Source organism: Pelobates fuscus, chromosome 12 (assembly GCF_036172605.1).
Source record: "Pelobates fuscus isolate aPelFus1 chromosome 12, aPelFus1.pri, whole genome shotgun sequence".
Taxonomy (NCBI): domain Eukaryota; kingdom Metazoa; phylum Chordata; class Amphibia; order Anura; family Pelobatidae; genus Pelobates; species Pelobates fuscus.
Genome location: NC_086328.1, coordinates 136,654,318 through 136,675,304, shown reverse-complemented (window position 1 = coordinate 136,675,304; position 20,987 = coordinate 136,654,318). Strand labels below are relative to the sequence as shown.

Sequence of the window (20,987 nt, the reverse complement as noted above, 5' to 3'; positions counted from 1 at the left end):
CTATCCGCATTGCATTACATGTATGGTGACACTGTGTGACTAGCCCCTATCCGCATAATATTACACGTATGGTGACACTGTGTGACTAGCCCCTATCCGCATTGCATTACATGTATGGTGACACTGTGTGACTAGCCCCTATCCGCATAATATTACACGTATGGTGACACTGTGTAACTAGCCCCTATCCGCATTATATTACACGTATGGTGACACTGTGTGACTAGCCCCTATCCGCATTATATTACACGTATGGTGACACTGTGTGACTAGCCCCTACCTGCATTATATTACACGTACGGTGACACTGTGTAACTAGTCCCTATCCGCATTGCATTACATGTATGGTGACATTGTGTGACTAGCCCCTATCCGCATAATATTACACGTATGGTGACACGCTCAAGCCAGTACGTGTAGTATAATTATATGGGGAAACATACCAGCACATATAACACATATATAAAGGAGTGGGGAAGACAAACACTGGCATGAAATGCATCCCCTGCCTTCAAAAACCATAATATGCAAATCTACCTGAATATGCAAATGATCTAGCCTTGCTAGTCAGGTAGTGCACATAATAACTGTCAAGATCTCCTCAATGATGGAGCTGCACAGGATCATTAACAACCAACAGGTGGGGCTGCACAGGCCAAATCCACAAAGTTGTTAGAGAGGGTCAGCAGGACTATAGAGCACATAAGACATTTAACAAATAACTACCATAAACACTTTATAACAAAATAACAAATGCTCTGTAAAACTCCCCCCCAAACACTCGAAACCCCTCCCCTGCAGCTCTGAGTCCATAACAAATTGTGAAAAGTTGATTCACGCTGGTCCATAAATCAATGACGCGTGACAGTAGCATCCTGTAAAATGAAAAGCCAATGGGTAGGGTAAAATGTGATGGACCAGCGATGTGGCGAGTCTGTCCAAAAATTGGTGGCAGCCTGGCAGGAATGCTTGACAGCAGCGCGATAGTGCACCAAAAGTGAAAAACCAGGCAAGTCAAAACGGTGGGGCGGGACCCTAAAACATTGGGATATTGGGACCGTTGGGAAGCCTGAGAAGGATAAATATATTTATATCAAAGCTTAAACTTGGTTTTTGCTAGTCTACCCTTAAGGTGTTTGGATTTTATTCTCAGGCAATTATTTTATATTAGTGGTAGAAGGAGGCTATTAAACATCATATGATTAGAAGAAAACATTCCTCAGATGATAAACATTTAACAATTACCTGAGCATGCTTTTTATTTGGACTTTGATGTATGCTTTTCTTAGGAAGAATGCAGGGCATGGCCTGCTAAAATAAAAAATAACCACAACTCATTCATTTATACTAGAAGTGTCTGTTTGGCACAATTATTTTACACATCAAGATCTAGGTAATTGCCATGCTTCGGAGTGGAAGGTTCTCTGTCAAACGATGAGTTAGCCAAGTTTAAGGCCTCCTCTCTCCATACTGACTGCCAAGTGCACAAGACAGAGCTTATAACAATGGTTACGATGGAGGCAACCTGTTGCAAGATATTATGGCATTTAACGTTATTTTCCACACTTCCCAAATGCATAATTCTTCAATATGGGGAATATCATGATCATAATCATAATGTAAAAAATTCTGGGTAGTGACAGTTCCCCGTGAAGGTGGAAAGAAACTGTGTGTGTATTTGGACTGTTGTCGACTCATGTTATTTGTTCTTCTTTTCATCTCGTTGATTAATGAGGAAGAAATGGCTTACACATGCCATGAGGACAGGGAACATTTTGCTATGGTGTTTGTTTTGCTTATCTAGGTGTTCCTTAATTGTTAGAAAAAAGTTTCAGTGACTTTTCAAGTCATTTTAGATGCCAAATTCAATGAGTTTCTGATGTTTCTATTAAAGCCCCAATAAGTATTTTTTTTTAGAAGCGTTATGATTTAAAAAAAACAAACAAACAAAACAAACCACATTCTTTCTTTAAGAGACAAATGAAACATCCGCCTCACAATGCCATATCATTACACCTGACACACATGAGCATTTGACCCAATAAATATTTAGATTATATGAATACAAAAAACATGAAAGTATAAAGTAAGAGGGAACAGAGTCCGTGGGGATATCACTGCGATGAGACAGGTAACCAGCCCTAAGCTGGAAGGGTTATGCTTGATTAACGTTGCCTGTTTAATGTGCGTAAAGAACGTAGCATAACAGATAATAACAAGTGTTGTCAAAAGAGCAATGTTTTCTTCTGTTGTTTCATTGCCATTATGTATTTCAGATTACTCTTTGTGCTCGCACGACTGCTTCTTATACCTAGTATAGTGGGCATTCACTACTATTCAGTGGGAGTCCTCAGGGCAGAGCCGGATTAACATAGGGGCTGATGGAGCTGCAGCTCCAGGCCCATTGCCCAGAATAGGCCCATTGACTTAAAAAAACAAAACAAAAAGTTTTTTTTCTTTTTTTACACACTACTCTTATGGTTTCCAGGTATTTCTCAGGTATTTGAGGCTGCCTAGCAGGTGCCAATTTTGCAGTAATACGAGCAATACAAATGTCAGTCTCAGTATGAACAGAGATTATTCTGCAAAACAAGCCAGTAGGGGTCGCTGCGTGTGTGGAGAGAGGCAGGGATAAGAAGTTACAGCATCTCCCTCCCTGCCTCTCTCTACTCACTGATCCGCAGGGGAGCAGCCCTGCACAGAGAGTCCAGACAGCAGCTCTGAGAAGTCAGGGATGGGGGGAAAGGCTGCAGGGAGACATGGGGACACAGACACTACGGGACACTGAGACTCTAGGGGACACTGTGAGACATGGGGACACCGAGACACTTGGGGACACTGGGAGACATAGGGACACTTGGGAACACTGAGACACTAGGGGGCACTGGGAGACCTGGGGACACAGACACTAGGGGAAACTGTGAGAGACGGGGACAGTGAGACACTTGGGGACACTGGGAGACATAGGGACACTTGGTGACACTGAGATGCTAGGGGGCACTTGGAGACCTGGGGACACTGAGACACTAGGGAAAACTGTGAGACATAGGGACAGTGATAGACTTGTCTCCCAGTCGCCCCTAGTCTCTCAGTGTCCCCATGTCTCACAGCCAGTGTCACTAGTGTTTCAGTGTCCCCAAGTCTCCCAGTGTCCCTGGTGTCTCTTAGTGTCCCCATATCTCCCAGTGTCCCTGGTGTCTCTCAGTGTCCCTGGTGTCTGTAACCCTAGTGTATGTGTCCTAGTCTCCCAGAGTCCCCTAGTCTTCGGGGGTGGAGCTACGTTTAGGCGCGACCACGCGGTAAACGCCATTTTGGATCCGGGCGCGACGGGCGGAGAACACGGGGAAGCGGTTGTCGGCTCGCCGACGAGCAGGTAAGCTTGTGCTGTTGGCGAGGCTGTGCCGGTCGGACACAGCCGTGCCACGCGGCGGCCGGCAACCGCGACAGTACCCCCCACTCGAAGACCAGCCACTGGGCAGGAAGGACCTGGCTTGAGGGGAAAACGGTTGTGAAACGACTGGACAAGACGGGGCGCATGAACCCGGTCAGCAGGAACCCAACAACGCTCCTCAGGGCCATACCCCTTCCAGTCAACAAGATAGGAGGTCGATCTGCTAAGCTGTACGGTCATCGCTTCAGGTGTTCTCTTGTGATGCTTGGTTCCTGGTTTCTTATTCTAGTTCCTGTTGGTTATTCGGCATGCGAGAGTTCCTGTATCTGAACCAGTCTGCTGGTGATGGCTTCCTTATTTTTTTTTCGTGGAGGAGGTTGATCTGCTAAGCTGTACGGTGGTCGCTTCAGGTGTTCTCTTGTGATGCTTAGTTCCTGTTTCGTAGTAGTGCTCCTATTCTGGAGTGGATCTCGGTCCTGGCTGGTGGTTCCTTTGCAGGAGACCTTTCCAAAGGAAGTAAAGTAGTTTGGAATGGCAATGTGAGCCGCAAAATACTTTCCTGCTGTGTCGGGGAATCCTTGCCTCCGGTAAGTCTTGAGGACTTAGTTGCTGGATCCTGGCTTCTTTCCTGGTCTCTGCCTGAGAGCTGCTTGTCGCACCCGGAGGTCGCTCCTTATGAGGGGAGTTATGTCACATCATGCCATGTTCTGTGGAGATGTCTGGCTTTGACTTCTGGTATCCAGTACTCTTTTTACAATTCTTGTTTAGTTTTTCTTGGTTTTTATGGTTTTCTAGTCTATGTCTGGTTTTCTTATAATCCGGCCCTGTCGTAATGTCACGACTACTAGTTTGGTCCAGCACGCAGAAACTATGTAAACATAAACATAGGCAAGAAAAGGAAAATAAAAGGACAGAGCGTAAACCGGACCTTAGAATGGCCGGACTAATACGCTAGAGACAGAGAATGGTCAAAGGGAAAGCCGAGGTCAAGGAAGCCAGAAAATACACAATACCGTTTACACAAGCCAAGTCAGGGAAACCAGAATTCAGAATAACCAGGGAAAAGCCAAGATCAGGATACCAGGAAATCAGATTCACAAAGATAAAGCACTCTCAGGAAACCAGGAACAGGAAACCACGACAGGGCAAGGTACTGGGGTGAGCTAGGGATTTAAATATCCCTCTCTAAGGTCTGATTGGTCAGAGGGCGACCTCTGACCCCAAAACGTCAGTATGAACTTTGGGGGCGAAGCTATGTTTAGGCGCCACCACGCAGTCAGCGCCATTTTGGATCCGGGCGCGACGGCAGGAGGACACGGGGAAGCGGTTGTCGGCTTGCCGACGAGCAGGTAAGTTCGTGCTGTCGGCGAGGCTGTGCCGGTCGGGCACAGCCGTGCCACGCGGCGGGCCGGCAACCGTGACACATGTCTTCCAGTGTCCCCTCGTGTCTACAAGTCACCCAGTGTCCCCATGTCTCCCAGTGTCCCCAAGTGTCTCAGTGTCCCCAGGTCTCCCAGTGTTCTCTAGTATCTCAGTGTCCCCCTGTCTCCCAGTGTCCTAATGTCTCTCAATATCCCCTAGTGTCCTAGTGACATGGGGACACTGGGAGACATGGGGACACAGACACTAAGGGACTGGGAGCCATGGGGACACAGACATGCCCCCTTTTTGGGTATGTTTGCCCTTTTTGGCAATTCTGGTTATGTGATTTGCGTCAGTGGACCACCCTTTTACCCTGGACACTGCTGTTAGTGGGTATGGATTTACTTGAAAGATGAAAGCGTGGGTATGTGTTTTCTCATAGCTGCATCCTATGAGTTTCCCTCCAGCACCACCTCCATCAGATACATGACACTTGGGAGGTAGGACTGTGTTAGTGTTTTTGGTCGATAAGATTTTGTAATTAGGCTCATCTTAATTGTCAGCACCAGGCCCACTGGGCTCTTAATCTGGTCCTGCCTCAGGGGGAAATAATATCTTTGTTGTGGTACTCAATCTGGCTCTCGGTTTTGGCATACTATGCTGCAGTTTCTACTTAATTGAGCTGGCATGTGTTATAATCAAACAATTTAACTTTCTTCTTTTTTTTTTAAATTCTTTATTTTTGTCGTGCACGTTATCAACAACAATTACACAGAGCCAGACAAGCGTCTGTGTGCATCTTACAGTATTTGAGAACGTAATAGGTTAATACAGCACATTTTAAGGCATAAGAGTAAAAAAGGAAAATCATAAAACACAATTCTATTTGGGAACAGTGAGTTGGATGACATGCAGCACTCCATACACAAGCAAAATCGGATTCCGTGATGATGGGTAATGGCAGCCTAGCTACTTGCGTAGTATGTTGATATAAAAAGAGGCACTACGGCTATGATATAAGCCCAGAATAAATCGGGGAAATAATGGAAACAATACACAATGTATATTGGTATATTGACATCACATGCCATTCCTCGATATGTGTCCAAGGTGTCCGCTGTCTAAAGTTTGGTATTGTAGTGTGCTACTTGTATGGCAGCTAGACCGCGATCCCAATCCACGTGAGTGCCCAACCTGCTCACAGACTACATTGTTCATCCAACCGCATCTTCGTATCTGAAGGAGGTGTAAAAAAAAAAAAAAAACTCCACCCATGGAGAGACCAGAGGGAGGGGAGAGAGAAAATGTAGAAACAAGAAAATGGTGAGACTGGAAAAAGTGCTTTAACTTTCTTCTTAACTGACTAGCCTTGCATGTTTGAGACCTCACTTCACTAAAAATCAGTGAGTGAGGTGTGGTCTTGACATTAAGGGGTGGGGCAAACTTAAATTAGGGGGTGCCCAAGTTCCGTCATGTCTAGGGCAGCACAGATCCAAAATACACCACTGGGTCTGGGTGCAGTGTCCCTATTGCCATTAACCCTGCAATGTAAATCATTGTAGTTTTAGAGAAACTGCGATACATTGCAGCACTAAGATAGCCTCTAAGACAGGTTTGTAATCCTAACACTATATTAAAGCACCAGGTTTTACTACACGATTCTTTCAGTTCTTTCTCTCTCTATACAGTTTGTCCTTTGATAAAAGCCTGCCAGCCCAACAGCCGGGTTCTGTGCTGCATTCCTGCGCAAACAATCGTTGGTCAAAACGCCTATTGTGACCAATTAGCTCACCATTGTCTTTTTTTGTGAGTTTCTGTTCTATTTTTTTGTGCTCTTTATTTAATTCCCTGTATTGTGTATCTATAGTGATTGTTTCTGCATTTAGCTAAAAAGGTATCTGTCTCCATATTTTATTATTTTATATTTTATCATTTTTATATTGCTATTAATAAAGATTGCGGATGGTAAAATTGTTCTGAATTGCGTGCTTTACTTCATTTGCTCTATTTAGTTAACTTAATCAATGATTGCAGCCCTACTTCAATCGATTAAGCTGATCAATGATTGCACCTATTACAGGTTGGTTAATTTTTTACATGATACATTTTATTGCTTGTGTGCACCTTGATTCTAGTATATCTGTTATTCACTGCATTGTCGATAAATAATGAACAAAGTCCAGTTTATTCCAGCATATTTACTGACATGTTCACGTACACCTCCCGTGATTGGAAAATGTAAACTGAACTCGGGGATCTGCAAACAAGGGATGGAATATCTTAAAACGTGTTGTGTGAGACTGACATGGATTCACATGTAGACCATATCAGATCCATTGGTTTTGAATGGGATACAAAATGAATGCGTTTTACTGAACAGCTATATGATCAATATTCAGAAAATGACTCTTCATTTTGACATTTCAGCTGTTTAGTTCCCTAATTCGGTATCTTTAACTATCTAAGTTTTACAAAAAGCCCTTTTCTATTTGTGATCTTTCTGCTGTTTAGTAGATAGCTCTCTAATCCCTTAAATATCCAGTGTAATACCAAATAACGATACCAGATTAGGGAGTTATTCACTAAACAGCTGAAAGCTGAATCAATGCATCTCTATGGGGAACGTTCAGTGTCTGCATGCAGAGGATGGAGACCCTGAATGGCAGTCACACTGTGCAGCACTGCCTCAGGAAGCACCTCTAGCAGCCATCTGAGTGACTGTCGACAGTCACTGGAGGTGTCCCTAGGCTGTAATGTAAACACTGCATTTTCTCTGACAGGGCTGTGTTTACATTAAAATGCCTACAGGGACATGCTATAGATGCCATACCAACTACATTTAGTTGCAGCTGTTCTGGTGACTATAGTGTCCTTTTAAGTCCTTCTCCAAACCCACCCTACACCATGCCCTATGTTCAGCCCTTAACCCTAACTTGCTCAGTGAAAGACATCTTTGAATGGATTTGGAGTTATTTAAACATATAGGTATAAACTATTACTATTTTTTTTATTTACAATTCTTTATTTTTTGTCATTCACCATGAAGTATTTTCACAAGTTTGCAATATAACATTATACATTTTGACCTTAGATTTCTAGCACGCAGCTGATCCGTAATAGGCCTCAAAGTCCTTTTCTCCTGCAGTGTCATCCAGGAAGGATCTGGATAGATGTTAATGGGAGCACCTTTGAGTAGCAGGGGCTGCGCGGATAGTTTTAGTGATTCCTGGATGCTTTCTCTGCAAGTTGAGTAGTGAAGGCGACATACGACGTCATGGCATCAGTCATTTTGTGTGCCTCTAGGTCAAATAGGACGGGAGAGTCGGTGGGTTTACCAAGTTGAAAAGTTCTTTAAGCACCTGTTGGATATCTTCCTGATCACTTTCAGGTAGGCCGCGGATTCTTAGATTGTTGCGGCGGACCCTGTCGACGATGTCGTCGAGGAATCTGTGAAGAGCTGACAGTTAAGCGTTGTGCTCTGTTACTGATTCCTGGAGGGTGCGCATTCGAGTCTGGATAGTATCTCTGTTGTCTTCGAGTGCTACGACCCTGTCACTGACCTGTCGTATATCGGAGCTGATGGCATCCATCTTGGCCTTGAAGGTCACCTCCAGTTTGCCCAACATATTTACGATGTCCTGTTTAGATTGCTGAGGAGCGCTCTTAACCCCTTAAGGACACATGACATGTGTAACATGTCATGATTCCCTTTTATTCCAGAAGTTTAGTCCTTAAGGGGTTAAATCTGGTTCAGCCGGGGGGGTCTGAACTTTTGGAACCTCCTGAGCTTGACGGATATGAGTTAGAGGGAGGTGAGTCAGGCGCCATGTCTGGGCCTATCAGGTTGGCTTGCTGTTCCGTCGAGTCGCGGAAATGTTTGGTAAGGCCTCCTGATTTACCTGCTGGGGTTTTGCCAAAAGTGTGTTGGGACGATGTGGATATTTTGGGGTGCCCCATTTAGTTGCTAAGAGCCCGATGGTGATGGATTCCTGACTCGATCGGCGGGAGCTAAACTAGAACGCGTCCATTCAGTTTCGTGGCTAGCTCTGCCCCATAAAATGGTAATTTAAAGAATTACCCCAATCACCATGGACACTGCAGTGATTTGAAGTGGTCATGGTGCCTGGGGTCTGTATGTGCTATGAAACGCTGCATACACTGAGTGTAACCCCTTTGTTGCTGGAGGTGTCATTTGGGTGTTATTCGGGGCTGGCTAGTGTCCAGTCTGTACATTTTTCTATGCACAGAGTTGAATTCATTGTCTGAGAGAAGCTGCAGAGGCCAGATGCACGTCACTAAGTTTGCAAGGACCCTCTGTGCAGGTGAGAGGGCAAACTGACTTGACCCAGTACTAGGAACAGGGTCACATCATAAACACTACACCAGTAATCCGTTAATGAAGGAGGGGTAGAGCGGATATAGGGATAGAAAACTCTGTGAAACAGCAGTAAGCGCCTCTAGTCCTATCTCTGCAATATAAACATTGCGGGTTTTATAAAGCTACAATGTTTTGCATAGGAGGACTAAGGGGGGCAGGGACACTGCACCCAGACAGCTTCAATGAGATGAACTGGCCTGGGGGCCATTAGTGATCCTTAACAGTGAGATTAAAATGAAGGCAAAACAATTTCCAGTCTGTAGCCAACTCACTATGGCTCACTATTTATTGAATAGCCTACCTTGTAATACATTCTTAAAATAGATTTGGATGAATATCTTTCGATCTCTCCACATTCATGTAGCAAAATGATCATAAATCAGCACATGTAATTAAACGTACAGAAATAGTTCACTTACTCTGGGTTCAAAAAAGTCCTTAATGTAGTAAGACATGTGGTGATATCCTGCAAGCTTTTTGTCAATGTCATTCTGCACACACATTCCCTTCTACCCTATTCTGACACACCAGCAGTGCCGTTTGTTCCGCTGACCAGTAGTTCCTTTCGTAGATCAGTATTTCGTATTGGTTTTTCCAATTCCCATGTTACGGTTGAATTTCAGTGAACATGCTGTTACAGAACATACAAACTCACATCGGGGGTTTTGTCTTGTTACCAGTGCTTTCAATAATACAATGTGTATCTAATATGTACAAAGCTTTACATAGTACGGCAACCTATCAATATATCAGTATATTTGTACATTCCTGTTTGATACATACAAACAGCAACATTTGCTAGATAGATATAAAGTATTGAATCATTTTAGGTTTCCCAAGCAACATGTTGTGTGAGAGATGCTCAGATTGATAAGGAATTGAAATGCCAGAGAAAAGGGTATATACAATTATCATCACTGAATAACTGCCGTGACTATTATACCAAAACAGGCAAATATACTAAATACATTGCTAAGCTTTCTGAAACAATCACCACAAATACTGGTATCCATTGTAAAGATGCTGGTATGCATAGCAACATTTTTTGTAGACTCAGCTGACATAGCAACTACTAGAAAATGATCATTTTGCCAGTAATATTTGTCTAACCATCACCCATTATCCCAAATCTTCCCAAAAATAATAAAATATTACCCTTCATCGTATGCATAATATAGGGATAATTTGTCTGACAATATTTAATTTACATATTGCTAATGTATGTACTTAAAACTTCATAAAATTTAAATACACTGTGATATATATATATTAATATATATATTATTTGTGTAATGCTAACAGATGTCCTAAACACTTTACAGTTTACTCTGCCTAATATCTTTTATATCGATATTACAAAATGGGTTTAATACAATACTTAACACAATACGCTATAGGTCAGTGTCCCGTAGATTTACAAACAGAAAGCGAACGGGAGATACTCCGATACTCAGAGATAAAATATAGAAGGAGGAAACATAGATTATAACAGTGTCATAAATCCAACTATTTACACAGCTACAGTGTTTACTTATATCTTTTATAATGTGTTTCATTTTAGCTTCAACATCCAGGAAGGTTCAAGTGTAACGTTGTATTCCAGAGATAAAGAGGTACGAGGAGCGAGGTAAAAATGGAGTCAACTTGAAGCAGGTTTTTAAGGTTATGCTTTCCTGTGATGGAAAATGTACCCCTCAATGTATTAATGTGTGTGAAAATCAGCCTTAGTAATACAATGAGTTACGCATTGCTTTCTCCTAGAGCTCTATGAAAAGTACTAGTGTAACTTGTTGCGAGGTATATACAAACACAACTTGGCAGCTTTAGCGTAAATACTCTCCCGGCATAAAGCTTCAAACATGCAGCCTGCTTGAAGCAATGCGAGTCTACCTCTTTAAAACTGAGCCGCCAATCCACAAGTTAATTATTCTCTCTCAGATTTCTCTGACGAGTTTATTTTCCTGTACTGGCAAATATATTGTGCGTTAGTCTTGTTTAAATAGCATTGACTATCTTAGATACGGACAAACGTCCTAGTCACGGCACAGCACCCAGAATGCTTTGTGATTTCAGCAGCAATTTAACAATATTTCAGTGAGATAAACTCCCAATTCATTCGCAAGTACAGTAAAACGATATCACTAGTGAAATCTAGTGGAGGAAAATGAACACGCATGCACTAAAATATTGCCTTTCAACGCTGCCCGCTATGCCTACTGCCTTTACACTTTGCCAATAATTATTAATTAAATACTTTGTATATTATAGTTTCTGAATCAATACATAGTGTTTTATATGATTCATTAGACAGTAAATTAATTCAATTTGGTAATTAGGATTAGGATCTCATAATTATTTCCTTTTTCATTAACATAGTCGCTTTGTTTATTTAATAACTAGAAATTCCTGTCACTTTATTCATACAGCTCTATGGACCTTTTTTTCCCAACACTGAGAGTTTGCGATGCTGGCGTAACTGATCAGATATTGACAATAGTAAAGGCAATATTTCGAGTATTTAAAATTAGCCTCTAAAAAACTGACCACAAAATGTCAACATTAGTAGAGTTGGGTTAAGCATTGTTTTTAGTTGAGGTCATTGAGGTTTTCCTGTCTGGCAGGTTAATACATGGCTTTGCTGTGTCACGGGGGAAGAAACCACGTGGTTTACATTCTTATTTTGAGTAAACCCAGGAGATATTTTTGAGCACAGTTCTTTATACATTGCATTTAGTCAATGATTAGCTGTCTAGGCATTTAAGATGCATTCTGAAACTTTGTGCTGATCGCGAAAGAATAAAGCTTTTAGTTAAGTGTTAGGTGCATCGACATGATACACGAGTCGAGGAATCTCTAGGGGTTTGCAAAGATGGTAAGATTGGGACCCACAATAGTGTTGAACATGATCTGGTGCAAGAAAGAGAAACGACATAGCTTGTTCTCTGTTGAAAGGTGAGTAAAGAGAGTTAGACCACAGCGGAGATAACAATGAGGCTGCAGGACACAGGGGATACGGCAATATTGATAATTGAAGCAGAACGTTTGGGAAGGATTACATGAGAAACTGCGCCTGCATTTAAACGGATGGAGGTTAGGTGTCACTTTTATGACGGCACTTTCCATAAAAATGTGAAATTCATAAAGGGTGAAATGTAGACTGCATTCTTTGTTATGTCAGTGTGTCGACACTAATACCTGAATTCTGCCACAAATATACAAAGCGGAATACTTCATGTGAAAACAAGGCACCTCCAAACATTTTTGTGAACTGTACTAAATTTTTCGATATTCTACTGGTTGCGCAGTTTGGTTGCCCTGGTTGTCCCTGGAGAACACATCGGTTTTTACTTCATGAATATGGACTTTGGGTTCATTAGTGCAGTTAAAAAAATCCATAATGTAAAGCAATAATGTGCAACAACAAAAACATTGAATTAGGAATGGGAAGAGTCACAGGGGAGATTTATCAAATATTTTTTTATGTTTTGTTTTATGTTGCAATTTTTGTGGTTCTTTGTGCACCCTAGCCATAATTGTTTAAAGTACAGATTAACTCCTTAATGCCGTTACGACGTTCCATGCCGTCCCGCCTTAAATGGGCTTTAAAGCCGTTGCGACGGCACGGAACGCCGTAACGGCTTTGAGCCCCTGGAGATGAGTTGTACTCACCTCCGCCGCGATCCTCTTCTGGGGGGCTGCCTGAGGCCCCCGGGGGCCATGTGATCGTTCTCAAAGAGCGATCACATGGCCCCCTATAGCTGGCTATGGATCTGCCAGCAGGGGGACTGTCTAAAATATCAGACAGTCCCCCTGCTGGTAGGAAAGTAAAAAAAAAAAATAATTAAACAAGTGTAAAAATAAATTAAATATATGTTTATATATATATAATATGTATATCTATTATATATATATAATATATATATATATACATATTATATATATGTAACGTCATACAAAGTGTATTTTAGTATTAATATTAGTATATATATTAATATTAAAATACACTTAGAATGACGTTACATATATATAATATGTATATATATATATATATATATATATATATATATATATATCGGTAACAAAATACACTTAGAATGACATTCTATATATATCTATATATATATAAAATACAAATAACCGCAAATATATATATATAGATAAATACATATAATTACATAAAAGATTACATTAGTACACACGTAGAATTTAAATACCTATAAATGCATATATATTAAAATTCTACGTGTATATTTAAATAATCTTTTAACATAATTATGTGATGTGATTAATTAAAATTTGATTGACATGCCTGACAACACAGGGAGAAAGTGCAGAGAATTTAATTCGCAAGCACTATATTCAGGGGTGGACTGAGAACCCTCAGGGCCCCCGGGCCAAATAAATCAAGGGCCCCCTTACAGGCCCCACCCATGCTCCACAGCAAGCGCCACCCTTGTCCCGCCTCCAGCCACACCCTACACAATCTTTCGGCACAAGGAACAAAAGTGCAATTATCCCTTCGAGGCCCCTAGAAGAGACTACAATTGAGGGCTAATGGGCCATGGAGTGGGGTCTTTCTAGCAGAGGCCATCTCAGCGTCCATTAGATAGCCTCTACTGGAAACAGTAGCCTCCAGGCCCCAGCAGAGATTACAATTGACAGCTACTGGGCCATGGAGGGGGGGTCATTCTAGCAGAGGCTATCGCAGTGTCCTTTAGAGAGTGTGTTAGAAAGAATCTCCTCCAGGCCCCATTAGAGACTACAATGGAGTATAATGGGGCCTGCAGGGGTGTCTCTCCAACACTCTGGTTCCTATTCACAATATAGCAACACAACATAGCTTGCTGATACCTAGGCCAAGTTGGCTCCTCTTACCTTAATTACTGTTGCTGGCTGGCAGTCTGTGGGCTTGCTAGAAGGCTGTGGCTTGCTGGCTACTGATGGCAGGCTGTGGGCTTGCTGGCTGGGGCTGGCAGGCTGTGGCTTGCTGGCTACGACTGGCAGGCTGTGGGCTTGCTGGCTGTAAGCCTGTGGCTTGCTGTAGGCCTGTGGGCTGGCTACTGGCCTGTGCCTGTCTGCTGGCCTGGCTGGCCAATGGGATGACTGGCTGGCTACTGGCCAGCCTGTGGGCTGGCTGGTCTGTAGGCTGGCTGGCTGGCTACTGGGGCACTTGTAGATTATTTAAATAAATAATCCATGCACAATAACCACTACTGCTCTGGTGCCAGGAGGGCCGGGACCCCCTCCCAGAGTAAGTAGTCAAACCGCTGAAGAACAGTTTGACAACTTACCTGGGGTCTGCTGTGATATGGGGCTGTAGTAGGGTATAGGAGCAGTGGTGCAATGTGTGCGGGGTGCAGTGTGAAGGGTTCAGTGTGTGTGTGTGGGGGGTGTAGTGTGTGAATGTGTAGGGTGTGTGGTGCAATGTCTGTATGAGGGGGCTGTGTATGTGTGTGGCAATGTTAGTATGGGGGGCTGTGTATGGGGGTCTGTGTGTGTATGGGTGGGCAGTGTATGCGTGTGTGTGAGGCAATGTGTGTAAATGTGTATGGTGTGTGTGTGTGGGGGCAGTGTGTGAATGTGTATGGTGTGTGTATGGGGGCAGTGTGTTTATGGGGCTTGAGTTCACTCTCACCACTGTGACCACCAGGAATCCCTGGTGGTCACAGTGTTGAGAGTGAACTCTAGCCCGTAGCTCCAGGGCTAGAGTTAACTCTCGCGAGAGCCAGAGCGCGGCAACGCTCTATGCTCGCGCAAGAAAGACCCAGAGGAGCTGCAGGCTGAGCTCCCGGTCATATCTTCCTCCCTCCCCTGCTGGCTGCCCGCGCGGTGCCTGCGGACCGGGGAGAGAGATCGGCCAGCAGGGGAGGGGCAATTGCGCCGTTGCCCCCTGGATCCACCAGTGATATATACAGTCCCACTGTGTGCCTTTTTGTCTCCCCCCAGTCCCTCTGTATGTTTCTTTCTCCCCCTCACTGCTCCTCTGTGTCCATGTCTCCCCTCTCCTTCCCAGTCTCTCTTATCCCTCTACCTCTTTCTCCCCCTCCCCTTGTGTGTCTTTCTCCTTTCTCCTGTGTCTCTCTCTTCCCCTGTGTCTCTTTCTCCCCCACATCTCTCTTCCTCTCTGTCGCTTTCTCCCCCCTCCACCATCTCTCTATTCCCCCTCTTTCTCCCCCTGTGTCTCATTCTTCCCCGTCTGTCTCTCTCTCTCTCCCCCTCTCTTCCTCTTTCTCCCTCCTCCCCCTGCGTCTCTCTCTATTCTCCCACTGTCTGTTTCTCCCCTCTTCTCCTGCCTCTATCTATTCCCCCCTCTGTTTTATTCCCCCCTATCTATTCCCCCTCTCTGTTTTATCCCCCCATCTATTCCCCCTCTCTGTTTTATTCCCCCCTATCTATTCCCCCTCTCTGTTTTATTCCCCCCTATCTATTACCCCTCTCTGTTTTATTCCCCCCTATCTATTCCCCCTCTCTGTTTATTCCCCCCATCTATTCCCCCTCTCTGTTTTATTCCCCCTATCAATTCCCCCGCTCTGTTTTATTCCCCCTCCTGTTTTATTCCCCCTCCTGTTTTATTCCCCCTCCTGTTTTATTCCCCCTCCTGTTTTATTCCCCCTCCTGTTTTATTCCCCCTCCTGTTTTATTCCCCCTCCTGTTTTATTCCCCCTCCCGTTTTATTCCCCCTCCCCCTGTTTTATCCCCCCCCTCCCACTGTTTTTATTCCCCCCTCCCACTGTTTTATTCCCCCCTCCCACTTTTTTATCCCCCCTGGTTTATTGCCCCCCCCCCCCTGTTTTATTCCCCCCTCCCGTTTTATCCCCCCCTTTTTATTGCCCCTCCCCCTGTTTTATTGCCCCCTCCCATTTTATTCCCCCCATATCTATTCCCCCTGTTTTATTCCCCCCTCTCCCCCAGTTTTATTCCCCCTCCCCAGTTTTATTCCCCCCTCCCCCTGTTTTATTGCCCCCTCCCCCTGTTTTATCCCCCTCTTTTATTGCCCCCCTCCCCCTGTTTTATCCCCCCTGTTTTATTGCCCCCCCCTGTTTTATGCCCCCCTCCCCCTGTTTTATTCCCCCTCCCCATGTTTTATTGCCCCTCTCCCCCTGTTTTATCCCCCCCCCCCTGTTTTATCCTACCCCTCCATTTACCAGAAGTCTGAGGGGGCCGGCTGCGTTATATGCTGGAGCCGCCGGGCGGTCCGGCGGCATTCCTGTTCTGGCTGTCACTGACGCTGAGGACGGGAGGAGGGAGGAGCATGTGTCTCTCTCACTCATGCTCCTTTGCGGTTCCCACAATTCCCAGCACAGGATGCTGTGCTGGGAATTGTGGGAACCGCAAAGGAGCATGAGTGAGAGAGACACATGCTCCTCCCGTCCTCAGCGTCAGTGACAGCCAGAACAGGAATGCCGCCGGACCGCCCGGCGGCTCCAGCATATAATGCGGCCGGCCCCCTCAGAGTGTGTGCCACCGGACCGGCTACCCGGTGGCACCCTGATGCCGCGACCCCGGTGGGCCAATCTGGACCTGCTGCGGGGCCCCCTGATGGCGACCTTGGCGGCGGGCCCCCCTCCCGGCCGGGCCCTCGGACCATGTCCGAAGTGCCCGACCGGTCAGTCCGCCCCTGACTATATTTGACCCTGTAACTCTCCAAGACACCATAAAACCTGTACATAGGGGGTACTGTTTTACTCGGGAGACTTCGCTGAACTCAAATATTAGTGTTTCAAACTAGTAAATTGTATTACAACAATGATATTTTAAGTAAAAGTGACGTTTTTTGCATTTTTTACACACGAACGGCACTTTTATGGACTATATTATTGTTGTAATATGTTTTACTGTTTTAAAACACTAATATTTGTGTTTAGTGAAGTCTCACAGGTATAACAGTACCCCCCATGTACAGGTTTTATGGTGTTTTGGAAAGTTAGAGAGTCACATATAAGGCTTGCATTTCATTTTTTTCACATTGAAATTTGCCAGATTGGTTATGTTGCCTTTGAGAGCGTATGGTAGCCCAGGAATGAGAATTACCACCATTTGCAAAAGTAGACAACCCGAGGTATTGCAAGTGGGGTATGTCCAGTCTTTCTTAGTAGCCACTTAGTCACAAACACTGGCCAAATATTTGTTTTTTGCTTTTTTCACACAAAAACAAATATGAACGCTAACTTTGGCCAGTGTTTGTGACTAAGTGGCTACTAAAAAAGACTAAACTTTCAATACCTTGGCTTGTCTACTTTTTCAAATGCTATGCCATAATGGGGGTAATTCTCATTCCTGGGCTACCACACCGTCTCAAAGGTAACATTACTAATCTGGAAAATTTCAATTTGAAAATGGAACGTTCTATATTTGACCCTGTAACTTTCCAAAACAACATAAAACCTGTTAATGTGGGGTACTGTTGTACTCGTGAGACATCGCTGATTACAAATATGTGCATTTTTTTGCAGTAAAACCTAACAGTATTATGACATTCACAGTTAAAATGTCAGACGGAAATGCACATTTTAAAAAAAATCTTATTTTCTCACATTCTTTTTAATTTTATTCATAATAAATTATGTTCCATATATGAATAGTTAATGATAAATTAAAGCCCTGTTTCTCCTGAACAAAATGATATTTAATAAGTGTGGGTGCATATAATATGAAAGAGGGTAATTACGGGTGAACAGACATGTGGCGCAAATTCCAGTTTTTGTTTTGATCAGAACGTGCACTATTGACTCCGTCCTGAAGGGGTTAAGCAGTAAGTATTGCAGTTAGCATGTTAATCTCCAGTGTCTCCTGATACTGGGGTACTGTGACGTAGCTGTGGGTTTGACACGATAGGGTGTTCCTGAATACCATTCCCAATATTTGATTGCTAAATTGGTGATTTTACGTAGGCTTGTAAAATTGTAAAAACCATTTGAGTCTATGCTGTTCCTTAATCTGTATTTTATATATATTTTGGTCATTACGGCTATTACTACTGAGAAATGCATGTTCTGGTTATTCACTCAATTCCTCTTTTTATGCATATTTTTTAACATTGTGGCAACACAGCTTATTTAACAGTATTCCCAATATTTCTCCTCCTTCTATTTTACTAACACACTAAATTTGACAATCTTTAATATGTGCAAATGTGGAAAAACTGAGAATTTAAAACCATTTTTCGAACAAATTAATACAAAAAAATAACAATTCAATAAATACAAAACAAATCAAATAACAAAAATAAAGATACTTTTCAGAACACTTTGATAAATCTTCACCAGTGAATCTTGAAAACATTTTTACAGAAAGCTAAAGTTTTGCAGCATAATTCATACAATTTGCTGTATTTTTAAAAATGTAAATAAATGGACATGACGTAAATAAATGTAAATAAATGGACATGACGGTGCAGTCTCGATTTTTAAAACTCAGTTGCCACATTCACAGTTTCTCATATTCATATCTAGTCGGAGACTCAGAGTAATATTAATCTCCCATGCTTTATCTACTAACCACCGTGAATAGAAATCTTTATTAAATTACATTTAGGCAGAAATTTGTGGTTTAGAAAAATTCTCCGATTTGGCTTTAATCACAGCTCGGCTATTTTTGTTATAACTTTGCAAATTCAATACAGTCCGAATGCAATTTGGAGTTTAACACGTAAAAGAGAGCAAGCTATCACATCAGCAATTGGTGTCACTCTTGAAACTATAATAATAAAATAATTCTAATTGAAATGGAAAACAGTTTTTGTATTTCTGGTGCAGTTTACATGCCGACAGTAATGCATTCAACGGACTTTGATAAATTATCCTATATTATTTAAATTTGCTTTGTGGCTAGGGTAGCTTTTTAACTCTTTGTGTGCTGGCGGGCTTTGAAACCTCAACTCAGCTCAAACTCAACAACAAAATTCTACATGGAAATTTGCATGATTTCTTTTCAAAACAGAAAACAGTATTTTAGAGAATGGAAAACCAAATTTCAGGCTAAAATTGCGAAGCAGTGGATAGTTTTTATAAACCAACACTTTTTTTGCTTACATTTTACAATTTGTTTTTCAAATCACTCCATCTTTGTGTCCTATTAAATAACTCCCTTGTCCCACAGTATTGCGCAGGTTTAAAGGTTAAAACTAAGTAAAAGCAGTGCTTACCTGACTTTGTTCTCCGTAAGCCCTAGAAAGACGGTGACAGTTTTAGCACTTCAAGTTGGCTGTGTAAGGAGCAGGACCAGTTTATTGCAGAGAGGGAGGGGAACTAATATGCTCAGTAGTGTTACCTGTCACAGGTTTACAAGATACGGTGAATAATCCGTAGAGGAAATGTTGAGTAGCACCTTAAAAAAATCTTCCAATTTCCTAGGTTCACTAATTATCTTCTTTTGGTGCACACCCATGCAAACGCACGCACGCACCTTTATACCCCACTGTGGGCGTTATTGTCACATGTTAATTATGGAATCACGCGGTACACAAACTGGGCATCTTTGTGTTAACATGTAAATAGAGTCACAGATAAGATACGCTATACAATAGTAATCAATAAACCTCACAAACAGTAGTAAAATATTTCCAACGTCAATTTACAAAGAGGAAAGAATATCTATATTTCAACAGTCAGAACATGTATTCTATCACTTTATTACTTGGATGGTGACACCATTCGTGCTATTATTCCCTGCAATAGACGGTAATGTGTCTAGTCAGACAAAAAGGAAATCTCCAGGCACTCAAGGTGTTAAAGCCGCAGGCAGCAACGTTTCTACCTGCTAAGAGTTCAAGGTCTGGCGGCTTTTATCTTGAGCAGAACTGAGCCATACATGTCCTGGTTAGTGATGTCGCGAACATGACATTTTCCGTTCGCAACGGCGAACGCGAACTTCCACAAATGTTCCCGAACGAGCGAACCTGGCAAACCGCCATAGACTTCAATAGGCAGGCAAATTTAAAAACCCACAGGGACTCTTTCTGGCCACAATAGTGATGGAAAAGTTGTTTCAAGGGGACTAACACCTGGACTGTGGCATGCCGGAGGGGGATCCATGGCAAAACTCCCATGGAAAATTACATAGTTGATGCAGAGTCTGGTTTTTAATCCATAAAGGGCATAAATCACCTAACTTTTCTAAATTGTTTGGAATAACGTGCTTTAAAACATCAGGTATGATGTTGTATCGATCAGGTAGTGTAAGGGTTACGCCCGCTTCACAGTGACAGACCAAACTCCCCGTTTAACGCACCGCAAACAACTGCAAACAGTCCATTTGCACAACCACAAACTCCCCATTTGCACAAGGTTGGATACCAAGCTAGCCATGTCCCGTTCCTTGTCCTCACTGATGTAATTGAAGGTCTCTTCCTCCACCCAGCCACGTACAACACCAAGGGTCCCCGAAAGGTGACAACAAGCCCCCTGTATTTTTTTTTTTTAAATGTACACTACTGTTACACCAGATATGAGTTGCACTGGTGTGACACTGTGCCCTGGCAGGCCCTGAAACGCACACATGTGAAGGAAACTGACTGCTATTATATTACAGTCAAAAAAGTTTGTTTTTTTTTAAATGCAAGCTATTGTGACACCAGATATGAGTGGTGGCACTGGGACCACCTTAAAAATATTGGATATCGCTAAAAATCATGATCACTATATACTTTCTCTACAAACCTCTAAAACGAACCAAACTACTCATCCATCCGCTATACCACTTTATCCCACTTATAACTAGTGCCAAGTTAAAATACTTGACTCTTACTTACCCACACTCAGTCATGCCACACACATTTCACCACTACTCTCACTGAATCCCTCTGACTACGACTAAATGAATCTTCTACATCAGAACACTACTCCTAAGATTGGGTTG

The 20,987-nt window shown here is 42.9% G+C and overlaps 1 protein-coding gene across 1 annotated transcript in view; it reads right to left on the bottom strand.

The window, feature by feature from the left end:
• The window catches only part of LOC134579156 (4-galactosyl-N-acetylglucosaminide 3-alpha-L-fucosyltransferase FUT6-like), a 49,625-nt gene extending 30,161 nt beyond the window's left edge, over positions 1-19,464 (bottom strand). The window contains exon 1 of the mRNA XM_063438344.1: positions 19,276-19,464. The gene's annotated coding sequence lies outside the window, so the exon portion shown is untranslated. The remainder of the gene's footprint in view (positions 1-19,275) is intronic.
• Positions 19,465-20,987: the final 1,523 nt, after the last annotated feature.